Raw genomic sequence first — 18,928 nt, 5'->3', positions numbered from 1 at the left:
TTCCTTTTTAAATGGAGGTCAGATTTAAACAGGGATCTGACAATGGTTCGGTGATAGCTGGAGGAGAGGTCCATTTAAATTAATTTTGTTTAAAGATAATCAACGATAGGCCAACAACGAGTTGATGAAGAACCTAAAGATAAGAACACAAGACTTGAAGCATGTAACGATGGTTTGCGTCGTCCATCCAAACAATGGTTAGTTTTCTGGTTATTCAAATAATGTTGGTGAATGTTGCGTACAGAAACCATTCAGTCAAGTAACAAGGAGTGTTGTCAAAATTTGAATCATTAAAATAATGCTACACTGAATCATGAAATGAAGCTTGTCTATAGACAAAGACAATGTATTCAAAACTAGTTTTTACCTGAAATCCCTTTATGATTTTACTGGATGAGAACATCCGCTAAAACAAGGAGCAGCATGTTTCACATCTTGGGAATGAATGACCTCAGCAAGAGTTGGATCATCTGCTTACTGCCGTATCTCAGTTTATTAACAAAAGTTAATCATTTAACTATCCAAAAAGCAGCAGGAACTAATATAGAAAAAGAATCTTTTCACTAATCAGCACTCTAATTTGCGGTATTTTTATTGCCGACAGTTCCCTAACTGATTAAAATTTTTTAACAAAGTCCTGTGGCAATTCAAGACATTGAGATTAATATGAATCTGAAAATCGTTAAAATCATTTACTCTGTCAGCACTGTTTTCCTCTTTTATAGCTTTGCAGCTTCTGGAATTCAGCTGAAGTTTGGTATTTTGTACAATTTATACTCTATTTTTACTTGAGTTGCTCTCTTTTGTTACGTGAGTTCCACTACATCTACTAAAGACTCTATCATCATTGTTGAACTTGCATTTGATTCCTTTTTTGTCTATGCCTGAATTGAAATCAGGTTGGATTTAGTATCGAAATGTGTCTGTCGTCCATTTGCATGTATGTATGTATGTATATATGTATGTATGTATGTATGTATGTATGTATGTATGTATGTATGTATGTATGTATGTATGTATGTATGTATGTATGTATGAAATAAACTTTTCACATTTTCTCCTTCTTAACCACTTAATCAATTTCAACTAAGCTTAGCATATGCATTCAGTTTTTTCCAAATGGTGGATCGTGTCCCTTCTGAAAGAAGAAAATTAAGAAATAGTCAAATTACGGAGTGGCTCATCAAAAACATTCTGTAGACTTACTGTGACAGAAATGACAAAAGCTTACGCTAGTCTCTCATACCGTGGTCCCTGCTGTTATAGCTGGCCACAATAAGGTACAAAGTTGTACAGTACATAGTATTATATAGGATAATCTTGAAATATCTCTTTCTCACAAATATTAGGGACACAGTCTGTCAGATTAAAATGCAATCATTGTCATGTAGTGCAGATTCATATTTGTTCAAACCTGGCCCAGGGAGCCAGGATGGAGTCAAATAGTCCAAAGTCTTACATAGGAATGTGTATGAAAACTCCTAACCAATGGTCTAGATGAGCATCTGTGACCTATGGGCCTCCTGTTGCTTGTTTTTATAACAGACCATCTGTTGAAATTGCTGGTCGGTCACTTCTTTATTATGGAAGTCCATTCTTTATCCTTTAAATTTCTTGTTTCTATCGTGTTTAAGATACATAAAGGCATTAATATAACCGTCTGTTAAATTCTGAGATAAAAATATCATTTGATGTTTTACGTAAAGCTGAATTTCTTCATGAAGCCGAGGGAAAGTAGACATTTTAAATAGTCTGACCTAAGTAGAGAGAGGGCTTACTCAACAAAATCCGATTTCACTGACCCATTTAAAAATAATCATCTAACAAATTGCAACTGAAAATTTGAAAGCTCAATGTAAAACATCTAATGGTGGCAATGGCAAATGAAATGTCAGTCAGTAAGCCAATTAATAGCAATGTAGCACAGTAGAAAGCAAAGGATTCTAGGGTTCAGTTTATTGTCTATAAAGAAAATTATTTAAGTAAAACACGCAATAAAAACATGTCACCACAGAATGTTTGTATCAAATGTTAAATGATTTGAGACAACTTGATTTTGAAACTTATATCGTTATAAACTGATTAATATAAACATAAATACGGTTAAATTATGACATCAATAGCAAACTGTGTTGGCACATTAAGATACTTTATCACTGGTGAAGTTGAATGTCTTTCGAACTGTTGATCACATCTGTAGTAATGATGACTAGGGAGTCAGCTTAAATATACTTCTACTTTAGTAGTTTTTTATGCACAGCATAACCTACACGAACACTCTTTAAAATTCGACATTAGGAATGAATGCAGAGATTCAACGCTACCGGTGGGGCTTGCCGATCATCACTTTCCACATTCAAACGTCCAAAACATGATTCGATTACATTTCCAAAACTATTTTACTTTATTTGACAAATGTGTTTAAGCACAAGGATTATGTTTAATTTTATTTTCATTTGAGAGCATGTAATAAGGGGAATCTGGCATATTCGTAAGAAATTTAGTCAAAATATATCAGAAGGGACTCATCCAATGAGTTTATTTGATACAATCCTTCATTGACTCATACAAAGTGCCGTCTGCTGTCTGTCACCTGTCCTATCGTCTGCTAGTCAACTGTCAACTGATCACCTTTAGTGGCTTAAATTAGAAATAATTATTGCTTCAAAATTAGACTAAATTATATGAGATTTTATAATGACATAATGGAATTTTGCCAGGAAGTGTGAATTTCTATTATTTTCTTATGTCTATTCTTTGAAATTACTTGTCCCTTAACACGGCTTCTCAGTTGACAGAATAAACAAAGTCCAACATGGCGCAGGGGTATCAATACTTTTACGAGGATGAAGTTTACAGATTCAATAAAAAAGGAAATTTGGAGCTTGGCATGGTGCTTGAAAATGCCGAGTTTGTTTCTAGCGATGAGGAGTTTGACGTTGATGAAGAAGACAAGGTGACCAAGGGCTGCATTAGGGTGGCATGGTACCCTAAGGGAGAGGAGCAAGTTCTCCCAGAGCGAAAGGTGATGAACGTCTGTTAATTTGTGCTAAATACGTCGTTATGAGTCGGTAATTTTTCTTTCTAGCGCTCAAGAAATACATTACGAATCACGAGAAGAGAATGCAACGGCATCCTAACGTTATCTTGATGGTCCTTCTTGGAGAGCAAGTTCCAGTTTGGCAGGTCCCGTTTGGGAAAAACCTAGGATAGCTAACTATTGTTTGTCTTTTATAGGCTAGTTAACACTGGTGGATTGTCCCTTGTTTTTATTCACATTTATATTTGAAGTGGTCAGCACGAATTCTCCCTTCATAGTCTCTTTCTTGTAAAAATTGTGCTTTTAGGATAGGAAATTAATTAGGCTAGCTTAGTTTACATTGGGTAAGCTGGGCCTATTAATGATTCACTTCAGCTGCCCTTGAAAATCAATAGACTATGCTGTCACATGGGCTGATTATTCATTGGTTTTCATTTAAAATGAGTTTTATGTATTCTCAGATTTTAATTTGCATTCAGTTTAGTGTCACTTTCAGTGACTTTCAGGGGGTGACTGACTGAATAGTGATGTGATTGTGACATGTTAAGAAAGTGTAGTAATGTTCCTGTTTGTTGACCAGTTACCATAATCACCGGAACAAGTAAATCTTTGAATTTTTATTTCTTGTCCTATCCTTTACAGTAGCCAAGCCAGTAAAATTATACTTTAAATCACTATTGGATTTTGGACTTGACAATATAATTTTCCAATGTTTTACTGTGTGCTTTGAACATTTCTGACTTAAGTTATGTTTGCAAATTAGTTAACTAACTATAGCTTACCCAACGTAATCTAGTGTACTATCCCCTTACCCTAGTGCATGATATTAGTTTGAAAATATATCATAAACTTACCTTAATCTATATAAGACCTATCATTGGGATTAAGGTCCTTATATTTCACTTGTTTTGTGTTTCCTCCCACCCAAAAACCCCATTTTCCTACCTTGGTCCCCTGAATTGTAAGATATATATCAGGGTGGGGTCCACTCTCTCTAAAAGTACTCATTTGCAAAGAAAATGAATGTCAGAAGTGTTCAAAGCACACACTAAAACAGGAAAATATTTTCAAGCCCAGAATGCTGTGATGGTTTAATGTAAAGTAATACCGGGAAGGTTTAAATTAGCATTGTGTGACAATTCCAAAAATGTTTTTCTTGTTTTTAAACAGCTATGATAATAAACGTGCTTGAAGTTCGATTTAAAAATGGCTAATTTTTTAAGATACCTGAACAGAGTTAGTGTGGATAATGATATTGTTAAATATTAAGGTTTTATTTCAGCTATGGTTAAGATTTTGTCATTTGAAGTCCTTGGGGTCTGTAGACCAGGCTACAGCACCCAGCAATTGAGGCTAAGTAGGACACACAGTCCTGGGATGGGTTGGATAATATTTATTTACTAGCAGACAGTTTTCAAGAATTGCCTCAAAAATAGGATTCAGTGCTCCTTTGATGGAGATTGTAGGTTATGGAATGGAATGGAATGGAATATAGAGTTTAGGCCAAAGGTCAAGCACTGGGACCTATGAGGTCATTCAGTGCTGGAAAGGAAATTGAGAGTCTGCAGGTTTGAAAGGTGTAACAGGAGGGAAACCTCGCAGTTGCACTACGAAATAATTGTTAGGAGAGATTGGATAGCAATATGGAAGAACGATAATATGAATGGAGGCACAGTAGAAGGAATGACGGGGGTTGCAGCTAGAGCTGAAGGGATGCTGCAAAGAACCTTTAGCAATGCCTACAGTGCACCCCGTGAGGTTCACTGATGGCACTACCCCCGTATGGGGAGATTGTAGTTTATACTTATTTGTTTTTATACCACATTGCAATATTTTTTTACCTTAATTCTTTTCTTGAAAAAAAAATTTTTTAGCCCTTTAAAAATTTTTTAGCCCTTCTGATAAAGTTGGTCTTATAAAGAAAACAGTATTTGTTCCGGAAAGGAATATAAACCTTTGCCAATTATGTAGGACTATTCATGAGTATGAGCTCAAATAGGTTGTTGAAAGTTACTAACAAAGGTATTTGACTGTAGAGGCAAATGGGTACGTAGGGGGAAGCCCCCACACACCTGCTATCATCAAGCACGTTTTCTTTTGCTTGTGGTAATGTTAAGACTGCTGTGTGCTGACTGACCATCAAGTTGAAACTTCCATTATCTTTTTATTGTCTGTACAATATATTGTTTGTGTTTGTTCCTATGGAAATACAACTAATGCCTTTCAAGTGAGAGTATCCTTCTGTGCATGCTGGAAATGGTTGTTGAACTTTGTAACAAAGTGGTTAACAGTGGTGTGATTTGGAAAATACCTGCACTCACCTGCCATCTCCAAGCACTTTTTCCTCTAGCTGCTATCAAGTGAGTGGTGTCTTGCTCTGTCTTTGACTATTAAATTGAGCTCATGTTTTTTCCTACAAAAATACAAACCTTTGTTCTTTATATACATAGGATTTAGCTTGGGAACATGAGATGAAAAGCCATTTAACTTTAGACAAGGTTGTTAACTATCTACAGGTAGGGAGAAGCTCCACCCACCTATTGGTATGCACTCCACTTTGTTTCCAGCTGCTGTTGTGTACAGACATCTTTGTGGACACTCTGCCCGACTTGCTGATTGCTTTCTTTCATGTTTTTTGCTTTGAATATATTGTTAATACTTGCCATACAATAAATTAAAGGCAAAGTTTTGTTTCCTGAAATAAGCTCATGGATAGTATACAACTGTTCGCCTCATGGGGCAGAGTTGAATGTTCCATCTCCAAACCAAGTTTGCCTCTTTGATAAAAGTTCCAAATTTTTTGGGGTAGAAATAACAAGAATAGCATCACTTTCATGCATCCGAAAGTTCTCTCCTCACATTGCTACACCCAAAGCTTTGACCATTTCTACCTTTCTTGCCCTTTGTATGATTCTTTCAAGTGTTTCTTTCTTAAGTAGGGCTCCAACTACACTAAGTGGCAATACTTCCATTGCATTCCTAATTATGGTGCTTGTAACTTCTTCCGAATGCTCAGCCTTACTCTTCATACCGCCCAATACTTTAAAAACCGAATTTACGGGCCCCATCAGGTGGATGGGAATTATTGCACGCATTGCTTTGTACTTTACCATCGATAGTTGTAAGTCTAGCACTGCACTCTTTGCATTATTCATGCCGCCAATATGTAGTGTCATTAACAATCATTCTATCCACAACATAGGCATAACCACGTAACAAAATCCATGATCAAACTCAAGGGATAGTAAATTTCAAATAAAAAAAAAAATTTGTTTTGTTATCAGTAAAGAAATTGGCAATGATCTATTTAAGATTGTTTCGACTTCTTGTACATCCGGCCTCATATCTGTTTGGCTTTTGGCCATTCAGCATCACATTCTTCTTCCTGTCCATTCATATTCATGTCCGTTCGGCTTCTTGGCTTCGGCCTCTTGTCTTCTGGCCTAAGTGCAATCGGCATCATGTCCTACCACCTCTCAGGCACCTGTTGTCTTCGTCCCAGCGGCTATCTCCTCATGAGCGCCTGACGCCAGCTTCCCGAGTGCCCAGTGCCAGTTTCCAAGCACCCGGCACCAGCTCCCAAGCTCTTGGCACCAGTTGCCAATCGCCTGGCAGCCACTTCCGAGCACCCAGCACCAACTCTTCTGCATCATTCTCCAGCTTCTGGGCATCAGGCACTCTAGAACAAGACAATCCATCCTTGGCACCCATCAAATGACAGCTTGCTGAGATTATGGGCTTGCTCAAGAAAGTGCCTTCTTCAGCCAGGACAGTTAATGACTTTTCCCTGTCTCTGTCTCCTCCAACGAAGAGGAGTTACACCAAGAGCCTGCCCCTCCTTCAGTGTACGCAGCTCTCATGCAGTATTTACTGGCAAGTTTTCCTGCCTTCTTTGCTCCAGCTGCCCCGGCCTTGCCTGCCTTGACCTTCCTGATGAGGAGCCTTCCAGATGACAGCTCGCAGTTCCCCAAGATGTTACTGTACTCTCCTCATCATTGAAGAAAGCTCTCAAGGAAGTTGGAGACTGGCTTTCTGTGAAGAGGGAACAAGGTAAGGCCTCCTTTGCCTTTTCTCCCTCACTGTTAATCCAGAGGAGATACCTTGCCTATGCCACTGGGGAAGCTCCTTCTTTGGGAGTCGTTGCCTCCTCCCAAGGGGATTTCTCTGACCTCATTGACTCATCCCATTGTTCAGCCTTCTCGTTGGTGAAAATTATGCTTTCATCTCCAGAGCTTGACCACCTTGTCAGGAACCTTTTCAAGGTGTTTGAGGCTTTCAGCTTTGTAGATTGGATGGTTGGAGCTCTCGCCAAGAAGGTTGAGGACTGCTCGGACTTGTTAGCAGACTTGACATTGGACTGGCTTGGGGTTTTTCTTGCACTGACAAGGCCATTATAGGATGGCTCTCTGGAACCTGTGGCTCTTTTCTCTTTAGGGGTCCTAAAGAAAAGAGAAATGGTGTTCCTTCACAACTAAAGGAGTCACCCAAACTCAGAAGTCAGCTCTTTTATTTTTGCCGCTAGACCCTCTTCACCTCTTTTTTTCAGGACACTGTAAGGGAAGTTGCTTAGGACCTTCTAGCCCAGTCTGCCAAATGTCCCAAGGATTTGTTGATGTTTTCTTCCAAGATGGTCTCTCCTCTCAGCAGCAGCCCTTTCATGGAAGTATGACCAAGTCACAGCCCGTGTCCTGCTCCAGTGTCCGTTTCTCAGCCAGAGTGGTCAAGAAGACCTCTATTAGGCCCAAGAAATGAAGAATAAGTCCTTTGTGCACCAGTGGGAGCTAGACTTCTCCATTTTTTGGAGAAGTGGAGTTTAAGAGGGGCAGAACAGTGGATCGTCAAGGTTCTGAAGGAGGGCTACTCCATCCCATTCATGGAGTGCCCCCCCTCTGGTAACTTCTCCCATCGTATTGACGGCCTCCTCAAAAGGCTCGGAGAGCCATAGAGGAGGTCGGGGACAGCAGCACAGAAAGTTTCTACAACCGTCTGTTCATAGTTCCCAAGTCATTGGGGGATTGGAGACCAGTCCTCGATGCCAGCGCCCTAAATTGCTTTGTACAAAAGACAAAGTTCAAGATGGAGATGAACCAGACAGTCCTGTCATCCATTCACCAGGGTGATTGGATGATAACCTTGGACATGCTGGATGCATACTTCCATGTTCCCATCTATCCAGACTCCAGGAAGTATCTCAGGTTCATACTCCAGGACAGAGTCTTCCAGTTTCGGGCTCTGTGCTTTGGCTGGAGCCTCAAGTTTTCACTTGAGCCCTCGCTCCTCTTTCAAAATGGCTTTATTTACTTGGCATAAACATCAGCCTTTATCTAGACAACTGGCTCCTTCGCTCTCCTTCAAAGGAGAAGTGCAAAGAGGACTTACAGAAGACTCTTCCTATCTCTCAAGACTGGGCATTCTCATCAACCTGCAGAAGTCCCAGCTGACTCCGACTCAAGAGATTCTATATTTGGGGATGATTCTCAATTCTCAGACTTTTCAGGGTTTTCCAGCCCCCAAGAGAATCGCCTCCTGCCTTCAGGCGGTCCACAGTTTTCTCACTCTCTCGTCTTGCTCAGCCAATCAGTGGATGAGTCTGTTGGGGACTCTGGCTTCCATCGAGCAGTTCGTTGTTCAGCAGACTCCAAAGCAGCTGATGAAGAGTTAGCCATTTATTTCTGGTGATAGAAATTCATTTCTTGCTATAATGTGGTTCTGATTCCACAATAAGCTGTAGGTCCCATTGCTAAGTAACCAATTGGTTCTTAGCCACGTAAAATAAGTCTAATCCATCGGGCCAGCCCTAGGAGAGCTGTTAATCAGCTCAGTGGTCTGGTAAAACTAAGGTATACTTTTTTTGTTCAGCAGACTCCATATGAGAGTCCTTCGATTCTTCCTCAAAACCAGCTGAGACAGGGAAACACAGCCAGACACCTTCCTGTTCATCACCCAAGAAATCAAGTCTGACCTACAATGATGGCTGTCCAAAGGGTGGTCCTTCTTCCTCTGAGCCCCAGCCTAGACTTCTACTCAGATGCCTCGGATCTAGGCTGGGGAGCCCTTTTGGGGAATCAGGAAGTTTCCAGGACATGATGCCTGGAACAAAAGAAACTTCACATAAATGTCAGGGAGTTGAAGGCAGTCCATTTGGGTCTTCAGTTCTTCTCGACCATGACTTTCAACAAAACAGTGGTAGTCCATTCAGACAATACCACTGCATTGACGTACATTTGGAGGCAAGGCGGTGCTCATTCCTTCTCCCTCTGCCAGGCAGCAGAGGGTCTTCTCCTTTGGGCAGATCAGAATTGAGGGGGGAAAATTGAACGTCCTGGCAGATGAACTGAGTCGTCAGAGGCAGGTCCTTCCAACCAAATGGACCTTGGATCCATTGGTCTGCCTCAGTCTTTGGAAGTTATGGGGCAAGCCAACTTTGGACCTGTTTGCCTCTTCGAGGAATCATCGCCTTCCTCTCTTCTGTTCTCTGGCCCCGGACCTTCTGGCATGGGTGACAGACTTCATGCTTCAGAACTGGTCAGACCTAGATCTTTACGCCTTCCTGCCCTTCAACATGGTCAGGGAAGTGCTAAACAAGTTCCAGACACATCACAACATGACAATGACTCTGACAGCCCCGTTCTGGTCTCTGAAAGAGTGGTTCCCGGACCTTCTACGGCTGTTGGTAGACTTCCCGAGGCTCCTCCCCAAAAGACCTTGTCTACTCAGACAGCATCATTTAAGGAGACACCACCAAAGGTTGTCAACTCTTGCTGTGACAGGCCTCAGACTGGCCGGAAGCTTGTCAGAGTGAAAGGATTTTCAAGACAGCTGCAGAGGCTATTGCTAGATGCAGATGTCAGTCTTCTTGCCTTGTATATCAAGCCAAATGGGCAATCCTCCATAAATGGTGCAGCAGACATAATGTCTCTTCTTCTGAGACATCTTTGACTCAGGTTGTGGATTTCCTCCTGTTTCTGAGGACCTCTAGGGGTCTATCATCCTCCACCATCAAGGGGTATCGAGTTATGCTTAGCTCTGTTTTTAAGCATAGAGGTCTGGATTTGTCATTTAATCCGGATCTTAACGACCTCATCAAGTCATTCAACACGGAGGAAGACCGACTCTGTCTCTTGGAACCTAGGCATAGTTTTGAAGTGGGTAGCAGGCCCCGCTTTCGAACATCTTTTGGTCTGCCTGTTTGAGAGCCATCACTTGGAAGACTCTCTTCCTTGTTGCTTTGGCTACTGCCAAGCGTGTCAGTTAGCTTCAGGCCATTGATAAGAGGGTAGGATTCTGTCAGGGAGAAGCAGTGCACTCATTTACCCTCAGGTTTCCTAGCCAGGAACGAGGAACTGTCTAAGCCCTAGCCCCGTTCCTTCGTCATTAGGAATCTAATGGAAATCTTTGGCCTGGAAGAAGAGATGGTTCTTTGCCCTGTTAGGGCTTTAAGGTATTACCTGAACGGGACTGAGAAGATCTGAGGGCCATCCAGCATCCTCTGGTTTCTGTTAAGAATCCTTCCCGTCCTTTGTCTGAGAACGCACTGTTGTTCTTCTTAAGGGACTTGATCTCCAAGGCACATTCAAGGATTCAAGAGGACATTTTGCCTTCCTTCAAAGTTAAAGGTTACTGCATCTGAGCTGTTGCTAGTACTTGCTCCTTGTTTGCTTTCAGACACAATATGTCCCTCTCGACTATCCTGCAGTTGATTTATTGGAAGTGCAAATTCATCTTTGCGTCGCACTACAGTACTTGAAGGAAGTAGAAACAGTGTTCGAAAATTGCAGTACCTTGGGGCCATTATCAGTGGCTAGCATGGTATTGGGGGGAAGAAGCACAGGAAAAAACTCTTTTTCTCCTCTGTCTCTTTGCCTTGAGATTTTGGGGACCCTCTGGGTACTATGTACCTGGAGTACCCACCAGCTTTTAGTGGAGGGTGGTCAGTGTTAGGTGACAGCATTGTCTGGTTGTGTTATTCTGGTACTGCGCCCAGGGCAGGGGCACTTCTGCATGCTTTGCTAGCCATCTGTCATATCCTTTGCTGCCAAGCTCCACCTAAGTAGAGGTGACCCATGGCTTTACTGCCATGCCACTACAGGTTAAGATGAGCACCAGCCAGAGGCAGTATTCTCCTGCAGTAGGTTTCTTACCAGGAGAGAAACCCCTTCCATGACACCAACCACACAGGATGGCCCATTTCCCTTGGTAGAGTCCACAGAGGATTTCCAAAGATTTCTAAACATCTCCAATGCTGTTTGGTGAGAAAAGCCCTCGCTTGCAGGAGATGCTGGATAGTCTCCAACCGTGAAGGGATATGGACTACGGACTGGTGGAACCTCTACGTGGGCCAGGGAGGAATTTCTCTTGGTGCCTCAGATAGCAGAGCTAGCAGGTCCGGATACCACTCGGCATGTGGTCATTTGGGAGCCATCAGGGTCATTCTGAGGTTCATGGTGATCATTACCCTGTTGATCACCTGATGAGTAAGACAGAACAGAGGAAAAGTGTATGTGTCAAGATTGTCCCAAGGGTGCTGAAAGGCATCCTACGCTGCAGCCCAAGGGTCCAGGACGATGGAGCAGAACACCCGCAACTTCCTGTTGTGCCAGGTTGTGAAAAGGTCTATAACTGGATGCTTTCTCAACGAGAATGAGCCTGTAGGAGTAAATGTCTTGTCAGTAGAGATTGCTTCATTAAGTCTTTCTGGTACTGATATTGGACAGGTCACCAGCCACCATGAGAGCATTGAAGTTATCTACTACTCCCCTAATACATCTCTAATCCAGCTTCTAGTTCAGGTGGTACAGAGGATGCTCAAGGTCCATTGCTGTCTATGGAGAGAATTTTTCCAGGCTAAAGATAGTCCCACCAAATAATGCATAATGAAAATGTGGGAATTTTATACAATACAGTAGTGCAAGAAGTATAGCTGAAAGAGCCATAAAAGCTCCTAAGACTGAGAAAGTAAATTCATGGTGGAGAAAACGTGGTCAGAATGTATTAATAACTTTACTGGATCTACCACAGAGCATATCAAAGAAACAGTGAAAGAATTGTGGCTATTGCAAAGAAGGTGGCTGGGGAATGGGTTTGGGGGGAAGAACTTTTGGAAAATTCAAGATTTAGTTGAAACCACCATAACTGAGTTTTCAGAAAGCTGACTGAAACAGGTCTTATATCTGAGGGAGAAGCAGTGCCAGAAAGCAGATTTATTTCTGGCAACATTGTTGGTAGATTTTGTCTGTTCACTGCTCTCATGTACTTTGAAAATGAAGAAAATGGCAGAAATTGTAAATGTATTATATAAATTGATATTTAAAGAAATGAAAAGCCAAACAAATCAATATGTATTTCCTAAAGGTCAAACCCAAAATCCTGGCCTTTCCTTCCACCTCATCTACCTCTTTCCCTGCCATTCCAGAGGCTCAAGACCAGCCACTTCTCCTCCACCTTCTCCTCCTTCTCCTCCTTAATTTGATGAAATTCAAGGTGCAACTGTATTATTAGTGATGTCTGATCCATATTTGGTGGGTTTGAATCATTTGTTATGACCAATGGATACCAGTGACTATTGCTTTAATATAAAAAGCTATAAGAGTTAAATACTGTACACTTAAAACTATAAAATATATGTTTTCCTAGTTGACTCTGAAATACATAAACAGCTGTGTACATGTATTGTTTGTATGTTAAGTTCATATGAATAACACTATATGATTTTGTTTTCTGATTCACAGGTTGGCCTAGCAGACCGTTCATTAATGCCAGGTGATGTTGTGCGGCGTCTTATCAGGGGCAAAGACACACAACGTGGCTACTGTCGTCAAGTTCATGTGACTTCAAGTGTTCAAGTTGTAGGAACAAAGCATGTGATATTGAATGTGGACAGCAACCAGTTAACACCCCTTGAGGTAATGTGTTTTTTTTTTTCTTTTTTGTACTGTAGAAGTCAGTGCTTCAATTTGTTCATTGCCTTTAAAGTTTATCAGTTTGTTTCCTTCCATTGCTTCTATTGGAAGCATTGTGTGTATACACCAAATTTCTGTTTATGCATTAGCTTATAATATTGGGTACTGTATTCCTAATCCTATTGTAGAATTAGTTTTACAAGATCTCTCTGTAATTTTGTCAAAAGTAAACCAGAGTAGTGATACACTTTCAGTTTGAAACAAAGAGCAGAAAATGTCTGTCGATGGTATAAATGAAATAAGTTGGGCTTATTCCTGCTTAGATACAAATATAGTGCTTTATATGTATTTTTCCATGCTATTGGTTAAGCAGACCATTCAAAAATTGACTTGTACTGCTAATGTGGTAGTATCAGTAAATATACAGGGGAGGCGGGAAGTCGCATCTGTATTCCTCCCTTTTGTTTTTAAATATATCATTAGGTGGGTGTCAGCATAATGTGATCTGTATTGTCTTGTTTTGGTGTGAACAACAATGAAGATAACTGATTTACCACCAACCAGTTGTATCACAAACCTAATGCTTAAAATATAGCACAATTCCTCGTCAACATGAATCTCAGGCACATCCATCCTCCATATAAAATTTATCATCAGTGTGTGTGTCTAGGGTATCCCAGGTCTCTAGCTGTTAATTGCTGCATTTTTTGTGTTTTTTGTTGTCTGTTTCACATATCTCAAGATATTTTTTGGACTCCGATGAAGGCCTGTCTTATGATTTTCTTCATTCTTTCCCATTGATCATCCACTTTCTTTCCTTTTACTTCATTTGCTATTTTCACTTACACAGTATTAGTTTAAAGTTATGTCTCAGCCTAGCTCTGTTTCATGTTGTGACTTAGAGTTTTCCTGAGGTTTCAGAGGTAGTTAGAAGGTAAATTTATGTAAGTAGTGTTGAATCATTATTTTACCCAACCTCAGCAATTTACAACTGAATAATGCAGCTGTTAGTAGCTCCTAACACCCTCCAAAAGAACAACAATGACCCCACCACCTGGCCAGGTATGCTTCAGTAGCATTTAGGGGTTGTGGTGGAGTTCAGTTATTCCTGTTTTATAAAGCAGGTAGTACTTGCTCTTTTAGTTCTCAGAATTTTTTTTTATTCACATATGCACTTTTCATAATTTTTCAAAATTTTACCATTATTTTCTGTGTTGACTTTTTTATGTCATCATAAGGGTTTGTGCTAAATTTATCTAACCAATAGAAATTCATGACTCTAAAGTCATATTTCGCGTTTTAGGATTAGCTGTGAAGTCCTCATATTGTGATCAAAACTTTGTCAGTTTGTAATTTAGTCCTGAAGATGTTGCACATAGGAAAATGTCCATGAGCCATAATAAGTAAATGGAAAGAAATATGAATATTTCCATATTTCTGAGAAGCTTGCCTGAAGTGAAAGAGAAGAATATACTGTAGACTGATTCCAGGTCTAAATAAGAAGGTAGTCTCTGCAGATACTGTAATGCCATTGACTTCAGTAGAAATATTTATTAATGAATCGTTTTCTTTCATTGGCTGGAAGTACAGTACACACCATGCTGCTGCTGTTCCTGGCCATTGTAACTTCACCTATTTACTTTCAAACAACTGCATATAGTTTTTACCTTTTACTTTGTTAGGAGTACTGTAGGTGTTTTCTAATTGTTTTGGTGAATTATGATTCATTTATTCACATGGTAATACAAAGCAGAGCCTTTGATATAAGAATATCTTATGTGCAAGCTGGAACTGTTGCTGAACTTGGTAACAAGGTCATTAACTGGTGTTTATGGGGCCTGGGTTGGGGAATATCCCTCACTAACCTTTCATCACTAATCACTTTTTCCTCAGCCATTATTTTTGACGGCTTAGTTGAATTTGTGTTTTTTGCTTGGTTTTTTGTTTTCAAGAAATACTGTACTTACACAGGAATGTGAGGGTTGTTAGGAGAGGCACCTTTATCCTCTCCAATTTACTCAGGTGGTTTCCCTGTTTGATAAGTATCTTCCTTTTATATTCAGCAGTGTTGCTAATATAAGGGAGAATTTACTGCTGGTGGATGGTGCTTGGTAGAAGACTTAGCCTCCAAGTGCTAATCTTACCTCATCCTCCCTGCTGGGGAAGTTCTCCCTTATCCTCCCCTGAGTATGGGCCCTTCTGGACAAGAGGTGAGTAATCTGGGAGGTGGGGGGTCATAAACCTACTTTTACAATGTTGACTGCAAAATCTGGGTTGATGCAACCCTTACAGTGTCACCTGCTACGTCTGTTGTTGCTGCAACCCTTATGACATCACCTGCTACACCTGTTGCTGCTGTTACTGCTAGGAGCTCAGTGCTATTGAGTTTCCAGTATCAGTTTTCCTTCCCATGGAAGATGCCCTATGGCTTAACTTTACAACCTCCTTAGTGGAGGAAAGCTTGACCTAAGTGAAAAGGGGAAGGAGCTCAAGCGCTATCTTTCCACCACTTTCTCCTGGTTACTTCCATGGGAGGAAGAAGGGGATTCCAGTTGCCCTCTTGCAAGATGTTCCATGAGTCTTCACATAACTGCTTTTCCCAGTCTCTGGGGCACTGGAGCTCTTGAACACTTAGCTTACCTGGGTACAAAGTTTGCTTCCTGCTAATCCATGCAGGTAGTGAGGTGGTCTCTTCCCTCTATGTTTACCTGTAAGTGTATCTGGTTAAGCTAGCATGGCCTACTGTCTGCTAACCCACTGTGTGCATTTTTATGGTTTTTGGCCTATGTGCATGCAGGCATTGGGATTTGCCCTTCTTTCTGTGTTTTTTGGAAGCACACTGTGCATAGCGTGTGCACCCTTCTTGGCTATGGACCACTGCATATAAGCAATTCTTCCTACTGTGCTTCCCAGGATGCATACTTGGTTTAGACTGCCCTGTCTACATGTTTTATGTATGCTTGATCCCAGGATCATAAGCATCCCAATAATGGGTAGACTCATATCACATTCCTCTTGGAATGCACAAGCTCTGGGATTGCATGATAGTGTGCAATCATACACCCATTCACTCACTTGTAGAATAAAGACACCACCCTACTTGCAAGCAAGGTACGTTCCAGACGGCTGTTTCGATATTGAATTGTTTGAAAGGTGGTTACTGTATTCTTCATCCTATTTAAGTATACAGTAAACCCCCCATATTCGTGTTCCCACGATTCGCGGACTCACGCATTCGCAGGAACATGCCTACCCATTATTCACGGAAAATTCGCCCAATCGCAGTAATTTTCACTGAGAAATATTCACTAATTACTCTATTTTCATATAATTTTCATGAATAAATGCACTTTTTGTGATAAAACTATTAAAATACTCAGGTATAAGCATTTTTAGAGGGTTTTTATCGTGTTTAAATGATCAAAATGGGCAGTTCTAAGTGTTTTTAGAGGGTTTTAAGTATTGGCAGATTTTTAGATATTCGCGGGGTTGCGGATCGCATCCCCGCGAATACTGAGGGGTTCACTGTACAGTAAACCCCTGTATTCTCGTTCTCATGATTCGGACTCACGCATTCACAGGTTTCTCTGTGGAACATATCTAGCCATTATTCGCGGAAAATTCGCCCATTTCGTGTATTTTTCACTGAGAAATATTCACTAATTACTGATTTTCATGAATAAATGCACTTTTTGTGATAAAACTGCTAAAATACTTGGGTATAAACATATTTATAGGGTTTTTATTGTGTTTAAACTATCAAAATGGGCAGTTCTAAGTGTTTTTAGACGGGTTTTAAGTATTCAGCGGATTTTAGCTATTCGGGGTGGGGTTTGTGGTACGCATCCTCCGCGAATACTGTCTGGGGTTCACTGTAACGAGGTTGCGCTAACTACAAACGAGAGAGAGAGAGAGAGAGAGAGAGAGAGAGAGAGAGAGAGAGAGAGAGAGAGAGAGAGAGAGAGAGAGCAGTTGTTCTCACTTGGGAGAGTGAAGTTTTTATGAATTATTACAGACAAAGAGATAGAGAGAGAGAATTACGTAAAAACCTTTGACCCGCTGATCAGCAACACTCCCCTTTCTTGTCATGTTTAAGTGATATGTCTGAGAGCTTTGTGTTTGAGCGCCTTCTCAAAAGATGAGGGAAAGAATTTGTTTGTTTAAAATACGTATCACATATGAATTTCGTAATTACAGTTATATTATTAATATTATTTGAAAATTAGTACTTATCAGGAAAATTTTTTTTTATTATACAAAACAAATAAACATATTTATGTACGATAAAAATTCTCTCATCAGTAAAAGAGAGAGAGAGAGAGAGAGAAATTATTACTTTTATAATTAATGTTATTCAATTTACACATTAAAGCTTGAAAACTTATGAATTACATAAAAAATTAAACATAAACACTTCTGCAGGGTTTCTCAGTATTCGTAAATGTTTGCATGTCTGTGAAAAACTCATGCATGACAATTAGTTAGGTTCCAATGAAAAGTTCGTGTGTCTGTGAATTCACGTGACTCGAATCGCGCAAGTTCGGGATATTACTGTACTCTATATTCACATATTAATATCGTATTGTACAAACATTAACATAACGTATATGCATCTTGACATGGATCTTTCAAAATGTTATGTTTTACTTCACTGTATCCAATAATATTGTAGATATTCTTATATTTCTTTTGTATTATAAATTGTGATCAATGTTTTGGTATGGAAATCGATTACGCTGGTAAAGTTTATTTTGCCGTATTTAATTCTGTTCAGAGTGCTTTTCTTGCTTCTAGTTAGCAAGGTTATTGTTTGCTATACGAAGTGTTTTTAAGTCGAAGTATAACTTAAATATGTCTTGTTGTGAAAGTAATTTAGCAATTTTTTTTGTTATTAGATGACCTTGGCCGTTTATGTGTAAAAAAACTCAAGGTTCCATTCTCTATTTTCACTTGATTTCATCATAATACGAGCTTTACATATTTATCTTTTATTGGTGTGAAAACAGCAGTAATATGTGTTCTTTCATGCCCAGTAGTTTTGATTAAAATACTTTTTCTCCAGTTTTATTTACAGTCTAGTTTCATCCTTGTTGCCAGTGCACAATAATTTATAGTCATTAGCATCTTGAACATTGTTTTCTCAGCTTCAGCTACAACTTACAGCTTAAATTTAGCAGTATATTTCCTTGCCAATCTTTTATCCATAGCAAATAGGGTATAATGTAAAAATATATTAATCCTATTCTACTTAATGTCATTTGTAATATAACTACCGTAATTGTTTACTACCGTACGATGGTTGAAATACAAGCATACAAGCAAAACAGCTGTTGTTAGCCAATTTGGTTATAAGCAAAACAACAGTTTCTCATTCGGTTGTTTATGGCTGTACACATTTACGCAAAGAGTATAACATTATCAACAATACTGTTATCATTCTCTTTTACTTTTTAACTAGAAGATGGAACAAAGAGATGGAGGGAAAGAAGTTGGTCTATTGTAATTTGGTCTCTCTCGCTGCCTGATTGTACGCTGCTGCCTGTGTCCGCACAAAATTAAAAAATATTTTACAAATATTGTCTTATCGATATTACAGTAATTGCTTACCCCATCGCAAAATCGAATTATCGTAACTTGAGCACTACCTGGGTACCTGAGTATTTTAGTAGTTTCATTACAAAAAGTGCATTTAGTCATGAAAATAATATGAAAATACAGTAATTAGTGAATATTTCTCAGTGAAAAATACAGTGAATGGGCGAATTTTCTGCGAATAATGTGTATATATGTTCCATAGAGAAATCCACGAATCGGTGAGTCTGCGAATCATGAGGATGCGAATACAGGGTGTTTACTGTATACCTTTTTGTACATATGTACTTTTTAGTTATCCATCGTTAGCTCTGCCTGGTTTTGGCACAGTAACCCCACCCCTTCTGCTGAAGGAGGGTACCTTCAGAAGAGACCTCAGGTATCTTCATGATGAGGA

At 39.9% G+C, this 18,928-nt stretch overlaps 1 pseudogene; it reads left to right on the top strand.

Annotated features, from left to right (window-relative positions):
• The first annotated feature begins 2,782 nt into the window (after nt 1–2,782).
• The window catches only part of LOC136833858 ((E3-independent) E2 ubiquitin-conjugating enzyme UBE2O-like), a 189,212-nt pseudogene continuing 173,066 nt past the window's right edge, over nt 2,783–18,928 (top strand).

This window comes from Macrobrachium rosenbergii, chromosome 52 (genome assembly GCF_040412425.1).
Source record: "Macrobrachium rosenbergii isolate ZJJX-2024 chromosome 52, ASM4041242v1, whole genome shotgun sequence".
NCBI lineage: Eukaryota > Metazoa > Arthropoda > Malacostraca > Decapoda > Palaemonidae > Macrobrachium > Macrobrachium rosenbergii.
Note: the sequence above shows the minus strand (reverse complement) of the source record. Positions and strands in the feature narration are given on the sequence as shown.